At 41.2% G+C, this 13,353-nt stretch overlaps 1 pseudogene; it reads right to left on the bottom strand.

The window, feature by feature from the left end:
- Positions 1 to 11,515, bottom strand: part of LOC147525663 (mannose-1-phosphate guanylyltransferase 1-like) — a 36,995-nt pseudogene extending 25,480 nt beyond the window's left edge.
- Between the last annotated feature and the right edge of the window lie 1,838 nt (positions 11,516 to 13,353).

A 13,353-nucleotide genomic window follows, 5' to 3' on the forward strand; every position in this document is an offset into this window, starting at 1 on the left:
AGATTTCATTCCGTTGCTTGTTGCCTTCGGCAGCCCTCTCGCCGAGCAAAGCGTGGCTTCCCTTTCTTTCGGTTGGTTGGAGAATATCTTTACGGCTAAGGCAAGTCTTCGGAAATCTATACATCTTGAATGTCCTAGGTTTGGTTTTCAGGAATGAGTATCACCGAGTAAAATTCCTTAACCCGGCGACTACTCCATCTATTGGTTCCATATTTATAGAAGACTTTGACCGCTTGTCGGCTTCAAAAGCTTAGTTCCGCTTATCGCTTCTAACGTAAATGGTTTCTCCTATAGAAATGTTTTCCTACTAATTGATTGGAGCACCCTCCCTATTCTAAAGGCATTCTAGTTGATTTTTTTTTCAGTCATGTTTTCTTTCGAACCGACGAAAAGAAAAGAAGACTTTTCCGGTCTTCACAGAGGCATATATCAAAGTCGGGATGGAAGGCATGCACGTGAGGGGAAGGATTAAGCCGTCAAGTTTGCGGGCGTGCAAAGAAGGATGGCTTTTTGGGGATACCGGACCAAAGCAACGATCCGGGGTTCGTGGGAATAGGAAGAGAGATAAAACAGCGAGAAGAAAGGTTAGGATAGATTGAAGCACCGATTGGATAAGAGTGATTCGACCTCGCGAGCAGCGGCCCTTTTTTGTAAGTTGCGAGCCACGGGAGCCTTTTCATGGGAAAGAAAGGAGACATAGGTTTGGGCAATAGCAGCTGTAGTAAGCAGCTCCACTCGCCACCGGTACATAAGGAAAGAACCGGACCAAGGAAGCAACCAGCTGAACGAAGGAGCGAGCCACTTGAATCGATTGCCCTCTCCTACTCAATCCCGACGCGTGCGTTCCTTCGACTTACGTCCTACTCGAAGCTTCTCGAATCGGCATCGCAAGCAGCGAGCGCCAAAAGAAACCTGCAAGGGAGTTTACGGAACGGGTCCGAAGCGAGCCACGGTTCGAACGCTTATCGGAATAATAGAAAGAAAAGGTAAATAGTTAATGCAGAGTTTGCCCGGATAGCAAGATCGGTAGAACCGGGCACCGCCCTCACTTGAGCAAGGAATGATCGACTTAGAGCTCACCTTCATACCCGGCTTGATCAGGAGAGGAGGGGCTTTTATGCGAGAGGCGCCTTGTGTCGGAGAATGAACCGCTACCCGTAGTAGATTATTTACCGGAGATAGACCCATTCATTATAGGCCTAAGACAAATTAAGGCATATTCGGTGCCCCCAACTATATAGTTATTCTAGACCCGCTTGCTAGGAGAGGAATGACTTGACTAGATTTATGCCTTTAGGTTTAGACAGGGAAAGTTCAACTACTTTATTTTATATAATACATATCGGCGCTGCGCAGAAGAGATGCTTGCGTCGCTTTCGACCGATTAGTCGGAAATATTTGCAATCCTCAAAGAACAACCTATTCTTCTACAAAAGCTGTTATCTACAAAGATAGGTTATAGGTTGCTACTATCTATAGAACTAGTTAACCGGAGAGAGTCGGATCGGATAAACCAATAGAGGAAAGACAAGCGGGCCTTAGCTATCCTACTATCCTCGCCTATTCGCCTAGCAAGGAAAGCAAGAAGAAGCGATCGAGATAATCTATTCAAATCTATCCTATTTTGCTCTAAACCGAAAAGTCAAGGAGCTACACATCTAGCTATCAAAGGAAAGAAGAAAGCTCCCGCCTAATACATTACGTTACGGCCTTAGCTCTTCGCCTAGCAGCAAGAAAGAAAGGCAAGGAGATAAAACAAATACCATTATTATCTAGCCTGCTCTTCTCTTATAGAACATATTCACCCTTCTTTTAAACACTAGCAACTCGAAGAACTACCACTCATAAGTAAGTCGGATCGAGAAAGCCAAGATTGAGATAGCTCGGTAGAAGGGATTCTAGATGCCTTATAATCCCATTATTTTATCGATAGAAAAAGTTTGAACCTAGAATTCATGTTCAAATAAGTTAGCTTGAACAAAGAACACAACCCTTCTCTAATAACACGCCTCATTCATGTGAAAGACTGTCTTCATGCTCAATCAGTAGCAAGTTGACTTAATCCCGGGGACCGTCCAAGAGAGGACCCTTTGGGTAGGAAACTCTCTGTTATCTTGCATTCCTCATTCGCATTAGAGACAGACAAGCTTTCTTATTCGAAAAAGAGCTCTAGAAGTTAAGTCGGTGTTCTCTCATCTCTTAATTAAGAGATTTCGAAATAATTGATTTAAGGGGGTTGGGTTCTTTTGCCTCGAAATCCGAAAAAGCTTTTCTTGAAGTGGCTCGATGAGGGATTCATCGAAAGGATGAAGTTGCTTCGAATGAAGAAATAATAAAACAATATATTGTTTCCAGATCGATCCAAGGACTAACCAATTAATGAAAAAGGGAGGGAGTAGATCTATAGATTCAATACCTTGTTATAGAACTCGTGTTTCATGGAAATATCAGATTGGATAGAGTCGAGGAATGAGGTGGTTTCATTAGCAATTCACAGATTCAAAATGCCAAAAAGAAAGCTTGCACCCCCTTCTATATCTTGCATCTATAGTATTTTTGCCTGGTGGATTTCTCTCTCATTTAATAAAAGTATGGAATCTTTGGTGACTAATTGGTGGAATGCGGCAATCGAAGTTTTTAAATGATATTCAAGAAAAGGGCGTTCTAGAAAAATTGATAGAATTAGAAGAACTATTCCTTTTGGACTAAATGGTAAAGGAATACCGGATACACATATACAAACACTTCCTATAGGAATACACAAAGAAACGATACAATTGGTCAAGATGCACAATGAGGGTTATATCCATACCATTTTACATTTTTAGACAAAATATAATAAGTTTTCGCTATTCTAAGTGGTTATTCTATTCTCGGGTAATAAAGAACTTGTTATTATTAATTCTTGGGTTCGGGGATTTTTCTATAACTTAAGCGACACAATAAAAGCTTTTTTATTCTTTTATTAACTGATTTATGTATTGGATTCCACTCACCTCACGGCTGGGAATTAATGATTGGTTTTGTCTACAAGGATTTTGGATTTTCTCATAACAATCAAATTATATCTGGTCTTGTTTCCACCTTTCAGGTCATTCTAGATACAATTTTAAAATATTGGATCTTCCGTTATTTAAATCGTGTATCTCCGTCACTTGTAGTGATTTATCATTCAATGAATGACTAAAGAATGATCCGCTGATCTGAATCTACTCATAATGTTTTTTTGGACATAAACAAACCATTAAAAGTATTACTTATTCTTTATGTTTCTACCCATCCAGAAATTCCTCCCGGATTCCATAAAATAGCGAATCGTGGATAAGGAACTCTACTAGCAACCTACCAAATTTCTTGTAGAAATTTTTGGGATCAATGATTGGACCATGCAAAATAGAAATCTTTTTTTCTTGGATAAATGAACAGATGAATCGATTCATTTCGTGATCGATCATTATATTTATATATGTAATAACTTCGGACATCTATTTCACATGCATATCCCATTTTTGCACAACAACAGAGTTATGAAAATCCACGAGAAGAAAAGTGGGTATTTGTCGCCAATTGTCATTTAGCTAATAAGCCCGTGGATATTGAGGTTCCCAAGAAGTACTTCCGATCATGTATTTGAAGCGGTTGTTAGAATTCCTTATGATATCCAACTGAAGCAAGTTCTTTCTAATGGTAAAGGGTTCTTTGAATGTAGGTGTTGTTCTTATTTTACCCGAGGGGTTGAATTAGCCCCCCGATCGTGATTTCTCGAAATGAAACAAAAGATGGGCAACTGTCTTTTTTGAGTTATCGCCCTACTAAAAAAGATTCTTGTGATAGGTCCTGTTCACGGTCAGAAATATAGTGAAATCACCTTTCCTATTTTGTCTCCGGACCCCGTTACTAAGAAAGACGCTTTACTTCTTAAAATATCCTATATCGTGGGTGGTAATAGGGGAAGGGGTCAGATTTATCCCGATAGAAGTAAGAGTAACAATACAGTCTATAATGCTACAAAGATCAGGTATAGTAAGCAAAATAGTGCGTAAAAAAAAAAGGGGTATGAAATAACCATAGCGGATGCATCCGACGGACACCCGGTCGTTGATATTATACCCAGGGACCAGAACTTCTTGTTTCGGAGGGTGAATCCATCAAGCTTGATCAACCATTAACGAGCAATCCCAATGTGGGTGGATTTGGTCGGGGAGATGCGAAATAGTACTTCAAGACCCATCACGTGTCCAAGGTCTTTTTTATTCTTGGCATCTGTTATTCAGGCACAAATCTTTTTGGTTCTTAAAAAGAAACAGTTCGAGAAAATCAAAGGCACCGTGGGGGACCGACCGAGCTATAGACAAAGAAAGACTTTGATAGATAGAATAAAATAACGATTCGGACATAAAATAAAAAAGAGGGCTACTTCACTATGAATGGTAACATATGAATTGAAACTAATGCGACGGGTGTCAATTAATTACCAAAACGACTTCGACCACTAACTCACTCCCGCTTACTTTAAAGCTCGCCGTGCTTACGACGACCTGAACTTCGCTAGGGATGGGATTCATTCACTTGCATTCCTGCTAGCACTACAAAAGCTCCGGTCTTAACGCCCCTACTATCTGCTGTGCAGCCTTTCCTCGAGTTCGTAGAGTCGGGTTTCCGTTTACCCATTAACGGAGGAGCCGCCCACCGTGCAGGCGGCCACCGGGTCATAACGACTCTTCGCACAACAGATCCACTTTGAAGTTGACTTATTCGCCGGCCAATCGTCGGAATGTGTATGAGATACCAAAAGGGCCCAATATCTCAATAGCACCTTTGTCTAAAGCTTTGAATGAAACTTCATATCCAAACGCAGAACGATCCGACTAGAAAGTCATTCAAAACTTGATCGAAGAACCCGCGTTTATTGAAGAAGCAATAGAGTCGATTACAAAAAGTACTAGTTTGAAAGGCTCGTTGGAATTGATCCGCTACGTGATTTACATTATCGCTTCTGAAGCACACTCAAGTACTAAACGGAATAGGTATTAGTTTGGTAATGGTTGGAGCAACAAACTCGGATTCGCAAGAATCTCATTTTTGGTAGTACGGCGGGGAATTGGCCCAAAATGGGATAGGGGTCAAGAGGAAGGCCGGCGGCTGACTCAAGTGCCCCCGAACCGCTTGAAATGGTCGCCTATATTACACGCTCACTAACTCGCCTGGGGTGGGGGTACCTATTATTGGCGGTGCGGGAATGAAAGTTAGTTCTCACCATCATTCCGCCTATACTCTTGAATGATAGCTCTAATTTCACCGGATGGCCACCCCGGTCTCATCCTCTGCATTATGGCAAGCTCGTGTCAACCACGCTTTCAGATTTTTTCTTAATTCAGGTGAAGTGTGGTCGTTTGCTATTCGACTTTCATTTTCTTCCGCGCCTTTTGGCTACCAATGCGATTGATCGCCAGATCTACAATTTTGATTGGGGAAGGGAGGACCTCTATGTTGAGACCGGGATATTTGAGTCTTTCATTCTGAATGATTGGCTCTAGGAGTTCGGCTAATGCCTGTTTTGTTTTTGATCTCACGAGAACTTTCTCATTCACCCGATTCACGGCTTGTTTGGCGGAGACACGTTGAGATCGAATGAAGGTTGCTTCAAGAACTACCAACACGCCGATCGTTTCCCTACGATAGCCTAAGGTTTTCCTCTATGAAAGAGAAAAGCCATTTCCCACATTGAGCCAACATCATAAAGGAAATAGGTCCCTTCAATCCCCAACGAAAGCCGACCATGACCAAATGGAGGCCCCTACGGAAAAGGGCGAAAGCACAATATCAAAATGGGCGTCGAAAAGCGGAAAAAGCCAAAACAACAGAGCTTAAAAATAACAAGACTCTTAAACTAAATGCGAAAAGACATAGTTTCGTTTCCATTTAGATGAACTAGAGTGAGGTTGCACTTTCGGGCCCTCCATTTGGAAGCTAGTTCTCTACAAGACTTATATAAATAGAAAAGTTTCATGGCAAAGTGATTCATCTATTTAGGTACAAGAAAGACAGAAAATCAAATAAAATAAGGCCTCACCTTTTTCCGTGAGAGATCCGATCGGTCGTTTTCAACTTTATCTCCTTCTCAATCGGTAGGCCTTTGCCGGGAAATAGTAGTGAGAAGAACTGGCCTTTAAAGCAACGTTATCGACCAACACTTGCATGTGACACATCCGATACAAGTTTGTTTTAAGAGAGAGTTACGACTTTGCTTCCTTCTTCTTGCATACCAAGATAGGAATAGATTCTTAGTGGAGATGAAGGGATTCGGAAGGGGATAACCACCGACTTCTCTTATGAAATATTGAATCGACTTCTACCGGCTGAGGAGGGCTAAAGCGGCGACTACCTTTGATGGGATATGCCATACGATCTATGAATGGAGAGCATTACTAGACCACGAAAGGAATCGAAAAAGCGAACCCAACAACTTTTCAAACAATCATGGAAATCGCTTTAAGTCGCCCCGCCCGGATGTGAATGGAATATCGATCCACTTTAACTAAGATATAAGGATCGAGCCAACCTCCCTTTCTTCTTCCACGATGCAACACCCATCTTCATATTTGCGTCTAGTCTTGACGGCTGCCTTCCTCCCTTGGCCAAAGGGAGGGGGTGTACTTACTCTCGAGAAAGAGGAGCCGGAGCTTAGAGCCTAACAAAAAAAAGACAACATTGTGGAGGTTTCTCCAAAGGATCCTTCCTATCCTTATTTTTTCTTTCACCTATTGAGAGCGTTCGGTTCCTGTAGAAGCTACCGTTCCCCACGCCTATTCGTTTTGGGCATGTGCTTCGATTATAAGGGGGTTTACATGATCTGCTCAAAACTCAAGATGTATTATTTTTTTTCTTATAGGAAACTGCCCATTTAATCGATCTTGAGAGGCTTAGCCGAGATGAACCTCTTTGAAGATCGGCCTCGCATGGATTGTTAAAAACCGATTCTAATCCTTGAGCTGATGGAATCCTTGAATTCGACCAGGGAAGAGGTCTCATATACAATTCGACAATCTTGAAGACGATCGACGAGATATGAGATGATAACTAAGAGGGGTTTAGATCAACGGCAATTTCTCGGCTGCAACCTATCTTATCTGGCGATCTATCCGCGGCTTCAATTTCCAAAATTTAAAAGCGCTTTCTTAGCAGCTACTTGGCTAAATAGGACAGCTAGAAGGGATCTCTAAATCGAAGAAGGTCAGCTAGATCATAAAAGAAAAGAAAAGACGATGAATTCCAATGATAAACCCGAACAGGCTCCCCTAAAACAACGTTCGACTTGCATGTGTTAAGCATAAAATCTTGTGGACTTCAAGGTGGATACTCCCCTATTGGAGCATTTTTATATTCGGCGAAGCCCAAGTTGCCCCTCAACTCAAAATCGAAGTGAGTTTTCCAGCTATGCTCGAAAAAAGAGTGTCTATTTTCTCTGAACATGGGTTCGGGGAGATCTCTCTAAAGCAAAGCGTATTCAATCGAAAGCCAAAGGATGACTAAGATGACCGGACCTTATTTGTATATTTACTTTCGATTTCAGCAAAAGCTGGTTTATAAAAATAGACTTCTTTCTTAGCCTGTAAAATTTACAACTTATCCATGGAATTGCCGATAAGCCCCGAGGGAAAAGGGCCTTGTTAATGAAAAAGAAATATAGGGTTTTACGAGATGGGTTGGCTAGCTACAATCAAACTCAAGTTTTATCGATCGAATAGACGGAACGGACATCTATTGAAGACTGCCTTGTGATCTATTCAAGTCCACTTCTCTTAATGAGATTTCCCTTTGCAAGGTTGGAGTTGGGTAACAGAAGAGTTAGTGGGTGGCGCGCCAGGTCGCCGTTTGTCGAATCCTAAGTCCACCGACCTCTCTCGTCTTTGGGGGGCAAGGCTCGTCACCCTCAGCAGCAAGAAGGGCTTCACTATTCTTTGTTTCGCGCTTACGATCGGAGTAATCCGGTGTTACCGGACCGCATACCGCCATTTCCGCTTTCCTCGCCCTTTGCCCCTTTTCTTGTTTATGTTCCCATCCCAATAGGCTATAGTTTTCCAAACTTTGAAACATTATCGAGAGGATAAGAAATCCACGGTTGAGCATCTTTATCGGTTAAGGAATGTCAAAAACATGAAAACCACCATTTTCTAATCGAATAGGGTAGCTTCTACGTCTTCCACCTGCCTTAATAGAACGACGCTTTCCAGTGAAGGAATCGAAAGGAGGGCGTTACAATCTATATACTATAGAAAGAGGAATAGCTGTCACCATACGCTTCGTGTATCCCCGAGTACTAATAGGAGGGATACCCGTTATTGAATTTAGCCCAATATATCCATTTGAAGCACCCGGATACCTACATTCAAATTCATCCATAGAAAGAGAATTGAGAAAAGGGAATACGCCTATCAAGATAGTGAAGACTCTGCTGGTCACAAAGAATTATTCGAGATTGACTGACCAAATTGGGTTGGTTAAACAACTAAGAGTGGCGTAGGATATTTGACTATAAGCCCTCATTGCTCAAATTCGCCGGCTTTCTTTGGAGATGCACCTATACACGGATTCCATCTTCTTACGGGCGTAGCAAGCCATGGCTATAAAGAAAGAGCGAAAAGCACCGAAGCGGTGAAGAACAAAAAGGGAAAGATCCTCCGAGGAAGTAGCTAACTGAATATGGATGCTAGGGAAGGCGGGGATAAGAGATAGATCTTAGTGTTAGTATGTGGCTTAACTTCCTTACCTCACTGTGAGTGTAATAAGGACTCATGGCTTCTAGTTTGTGATAGCTAGTATCGCGAATGTCTCTATCCTTCCTTGATAGTGGTTAGCCTAGCCTAGCCTTTTGCTGTTAGATCTATCCTTTCCGATTGCCTTTCTTTTTGCATATTCTCTTTAGCTTTCTCAATCGGTCTAATCCTAAACCATCTTCCCTTCCTTCTTTCTTCTATCTTCCCTGGATTGACTAGTTTGATCTCTCCTAGCAGACGGAAGACGTAACAACAACAATTAGCAATCGCGTCTTCCCTATATGGTATGGATAGAGCCACTCTGTTCCTCTGTAATGATTGATTCCTTCTAGCCCTTTCTTTCACTTGTCTTCTTTGGCCCCTTGATCGATAGGTGTTAGCCAGCCCTTTTCCTGTCCCATGGATTTCGTGATCATATAGCTTGGGAGACCATGGCAATATGATCGCAAGACGATCCACAAGGGGAAAGGATAATAGGTCTTTTCTTCCGATCGCCCACATTTGGGCTTTCCATCCGGATCTCTATCTCTTGATCCCGTTTGTATTCCACCATGAAAAGCGGAAAACACCAACTCAAACATAAGTAGAAAGATAGGATTTAAGGCTCTACTTCCGGTTCTTCCTTAGGAATGACAAATTCATGCTTCCGTTCTCAATCTGTTAGTGGGGCGGATCCGGCCCCCTCTTTCACATCAATCAACCCTATCGCCAACTTGATAAAGCTTACTAGCATGGTAATCCCGGTCGATTATCTGGTTTATGATGATCCGTAGTTCACACCTTTCGCCCGGGTCATTCTAGTCCCTCTACTACAAAAGAACGATTGTCTCTTACTCAGCGTGCATTTCAGATTGGACTTTCACTATTTGATTCAACGAAACTAGAAAGATTTTTCGATACCGTGCATACCCCATCCATAGCTAGCAACTTTCGGTCCATCTCAAGCCACGACCATCCCTCACACGTCCGGCTTCGGTGCTCGGGCACCATGCCATATCATGTCATGCCGGTCCAGAGCCGGCAGATCCACTTTGTCTCGTCGCCTCTCAGGTCTAGGTCCTCGTCGTCATCGCCAAGTCCGTAATTCCGGGCCTCATGAGCGGACATACGATTGGTTGAAGCCGAAGCCGCACATGATGATAGGTAGAGTTCCATATATCGATCCGGATATCCAACCAACAGTCCTAACAATCAGTCCAAGTGAACAAAGGCCGGGGCATGCATCCGAAAGTCCCCCGGTTTTCTTTCTTTAGGCTCCAAAGATCAACATAGACTTTGGCATCGGGCACCAGAATTTGTTTCTAAAGTGCTTTTGGCCCCCTTTTTAAGCATTTTTCGCGCGATAAACACCGTCAAATTGGATGCAAGTCCATTTTAGTAGGGAAGGCACAAAAAGACAAACAAGTTCCATAAACCACGTGTTTTTTATTGAAAAGCGCATAAACCTCGTCTTTTCCATTGAATTGGATTGAAAAGTGCAAAACACCGTCGTTGATCCTCCTTCCTTCCTTCTGCGGCGGAGTCGGTTAGCTATTTTTTCTTCACTCGTGTGCCGTTGCTTGCAGATACTAGGTCCGGAGGTTGGAAGAAGAGAGAATCAATCTTTCTTGAGTGAGACGAAAAGCCGGTAGCTTTTAAAGGCTCGGGGTTTACGACTTCTTAGCTATAGGCATGGTTTTACCCGAGCCTCTCGAATGAGCCCCTAGTCAAAAATGAACTGTTTAAGCTGCGGCGATTGCTCTACCCTCGAGGATCTCCACTAAAAAAAGCGGTTTTAGGTCACGAAGTAACCCGGCTTAGGGATTTTGCCTATTGGACCGTAAGAAACCCATGTTTGGTTGCCCTAAAAAGATAGAAGCGATACTCCTTTTTACTAGGAAAAGGCAGCCTTAAGCCCCAGGAGGTATCTAAATCTCCCATTCGCGCTAACAGGGACTACTCCTTTTTCTCAATCGAAACCTTAACCTTTCTCAATCGCGAAAAGAGTTGCAAGTCCCATATGTTCACTTCTCTCGAAAAGGGCAAGCTCTAAAACCCCACTTTAAAACTATGGCCCTAGCCAACAATCCCCAATAAACATATGATTTTAAGTAACTCGTAGTAGCCCAAGCTCGGGTAGGAGTAAATACTCTCTTTAAAAATTCCAGGGAGATACGGAACTTGCATTAGCTGAGCCCGTCTAGGTTATGAAATTTTCCATACCATTTACAAAGCTAAAGCTCCCCTCTAGTTTGGTCAGCCAATCCTTTATTATTTTATATTATATTCAAAGCAAGAAAAAAAAGAACCCGCTCTCTCTATATATTGGCTAAGATTAATGTGTTAGTTTGAGTTGAGAACTATTAGCTCTACTCGGGCCATACCTTTTCTCTCTCTTACTTTTGGATAGCGCCTGTGTTGCATGGGTACGCCTCTCCTTCCGCCCGTGTCCGGTCGTCGTGGTCGACACCCGACACCAACACCGACACACCGACACACCGACCGAATAATGCATCGTGGTCGGAGTGGTCGGAGGGATTTGAAAAAAAAAACAGCTTTTTTTCATAGTCAAATTAGGAGGAAAGTTAGAAATTGTTTACATACCTTTATTTTAATAATCTGTTCTTTCTCTTTAGGTTTCCATTAATGACTTCAAGGTTCAAGCACTGGTTTTGAGGTGAACCTGGTTTTGAGATCTATCGGATGAAGAAGAAGGGTTTTGACTTTAAACAAAAACTTTCTGTTGTGCCAAAGCACATCAATTTTGTTGTCTTCAATTATCTAATTTAAATTTTGGCGGCCGGGGGGACTTCTGATGTAGGTTAACTATGGGTTTTGTTATTGCCAATACCCACATTTTTGTGGATGCAAACCAATCCACTTTTTTTTTTGGACGCAAATCAGCCACGTTTTAAGCTAACATTTTGATATATTTTGCTCTTTTTTTTTTAAGAAACTATTTTGACTTGACCAAAGATTTAAGCATTTAAGGGGTATACTTATTGACTTGAATATATTTAGCTGCTTGTAAGTATCAAAAATTGATGTAAGGTTTATGACAATATTTTCATTAAAGAAATTTGATGTAATTATAAAAAAAAAAATTATAGATATTGTATGGAAATATATAATGTATATATTCTTTATGGAAATTTGACATAACTATTAAAAATTTAGCGAAAGTTGATATCATTCAAATCCACTGAGATATTTAGTAAAATTCAAGTGAAGGTCAGTATAGTTTCGAATTTCTATTTTACCATTTGTCTCGTTTCTCTGAACCATTAATCTTATTTTTTTTTGTTAGAGTTCTTGTAAGCAATTACAAAAGGGGTATGGAACCCCTCCTCACCTATATAAGAAAAGTGTGAGGAAGGGCTGAAACCTAACTAATAAGTCGTCCTATTTTCTCCCTCAATTTTCTTCTTGATTAACTATAATAATATTTCACTTTTTTCATTAGGGAATTGTTATAAGAACTGCACAAAAACGAACTCCAAAAAAACTAAAAATGATTAGTTAGAAGTTTTGGTGTAGATGTTCTCCACATCATAGAGATCAACCTCACAAGAATTCAATTCATTTGAAGATGTTTAATATTGTTAAAAAATATTTAGTAAACTATGGAATTATCCACACTCTGAGATTCTTAAAATTTGAAATAGGTGTTGGCAAAGTTAGACATACTCAATTATGGAATGACTAGCTCCGCCCAAATCAACCCTCAATTAATTTCGTAAGTAACCTTTGATAGCGGAGTTCAATTAAAGACATAATCAAGTTAAATTATAGTATGTTCAAGCTTGACTCAAATATAAGTTGTAGCACAACCAAGAACGATCGATATTATATTTTTGCTATCAATTTAGATCCGTGTTAGAGTTATATTGTAAGCCGTTAGATATTGTAAACAGACTATTTTCCTATATAATCTATGGTCCATGATCCATAATCACGAATACTACGTGTTAGAGTTGCTATAAGTTGTTCCTATATAATCTATGGTCCATGATCCATGATCACGAATACTATATGTCAGAATTCTTGTAAGTTTTTGGACAGTTGGGACTAAGGGTGGAATTTGAGCCGAGCGGCTCGGGCTCAGTTCGTTTGTTTAACTATATGAGCTGATAACTGTCCAATGTATAGTCTACCTACGAAATGAACGATGAATTCACAATGTAAGTAAACTAAAACTGGACTTTTACAAGTCTATTATCAAAGCTTCTACTCTCGATGCGAATTGCACTAAGTGGAGTAGGAAGTTCGTTCCACTCCTAGTTCCCTAGCATGGATTGTTTTCTAAGTCTAAGAAATCGTTCTTAAGTCAATGAGAGCTTCACGAAGGGAATTAGACTACGATGCAACTACCCACGAAATGCAACTAGTCGACTATCAGACAACTAAGGGAATGCTACGTTGATTCGATGTTAAGGAGTTAGAGGGGGATTGATTCCACCTTAACTCAACTTAATCCACTAGCGACGAGTCGTCGTAATCCGAATTGAACTGCTACGCAGAACAATCGGTTCTTCCTAATCCCTAATTACACATGGCATTCCTACCAATTAATAATTAGCATGTGAACGATTAAACC

The sequence above is a fragment of the Coptis chinensis genome, chromosome 1 (assembly GCF_015680905.1).
Source record: "Coptis chinensis isolate HL-2020 chromosome 1, ASM1568090v1, whole genome shotgun sequence".
Classification (NCBI taxonomy): Eukaryota; Viridiplantae; Streptophyta; class Magnoliopsida; order Ranunculales; family Ranunculaceae; genus Coptis; species Coptis chinensis.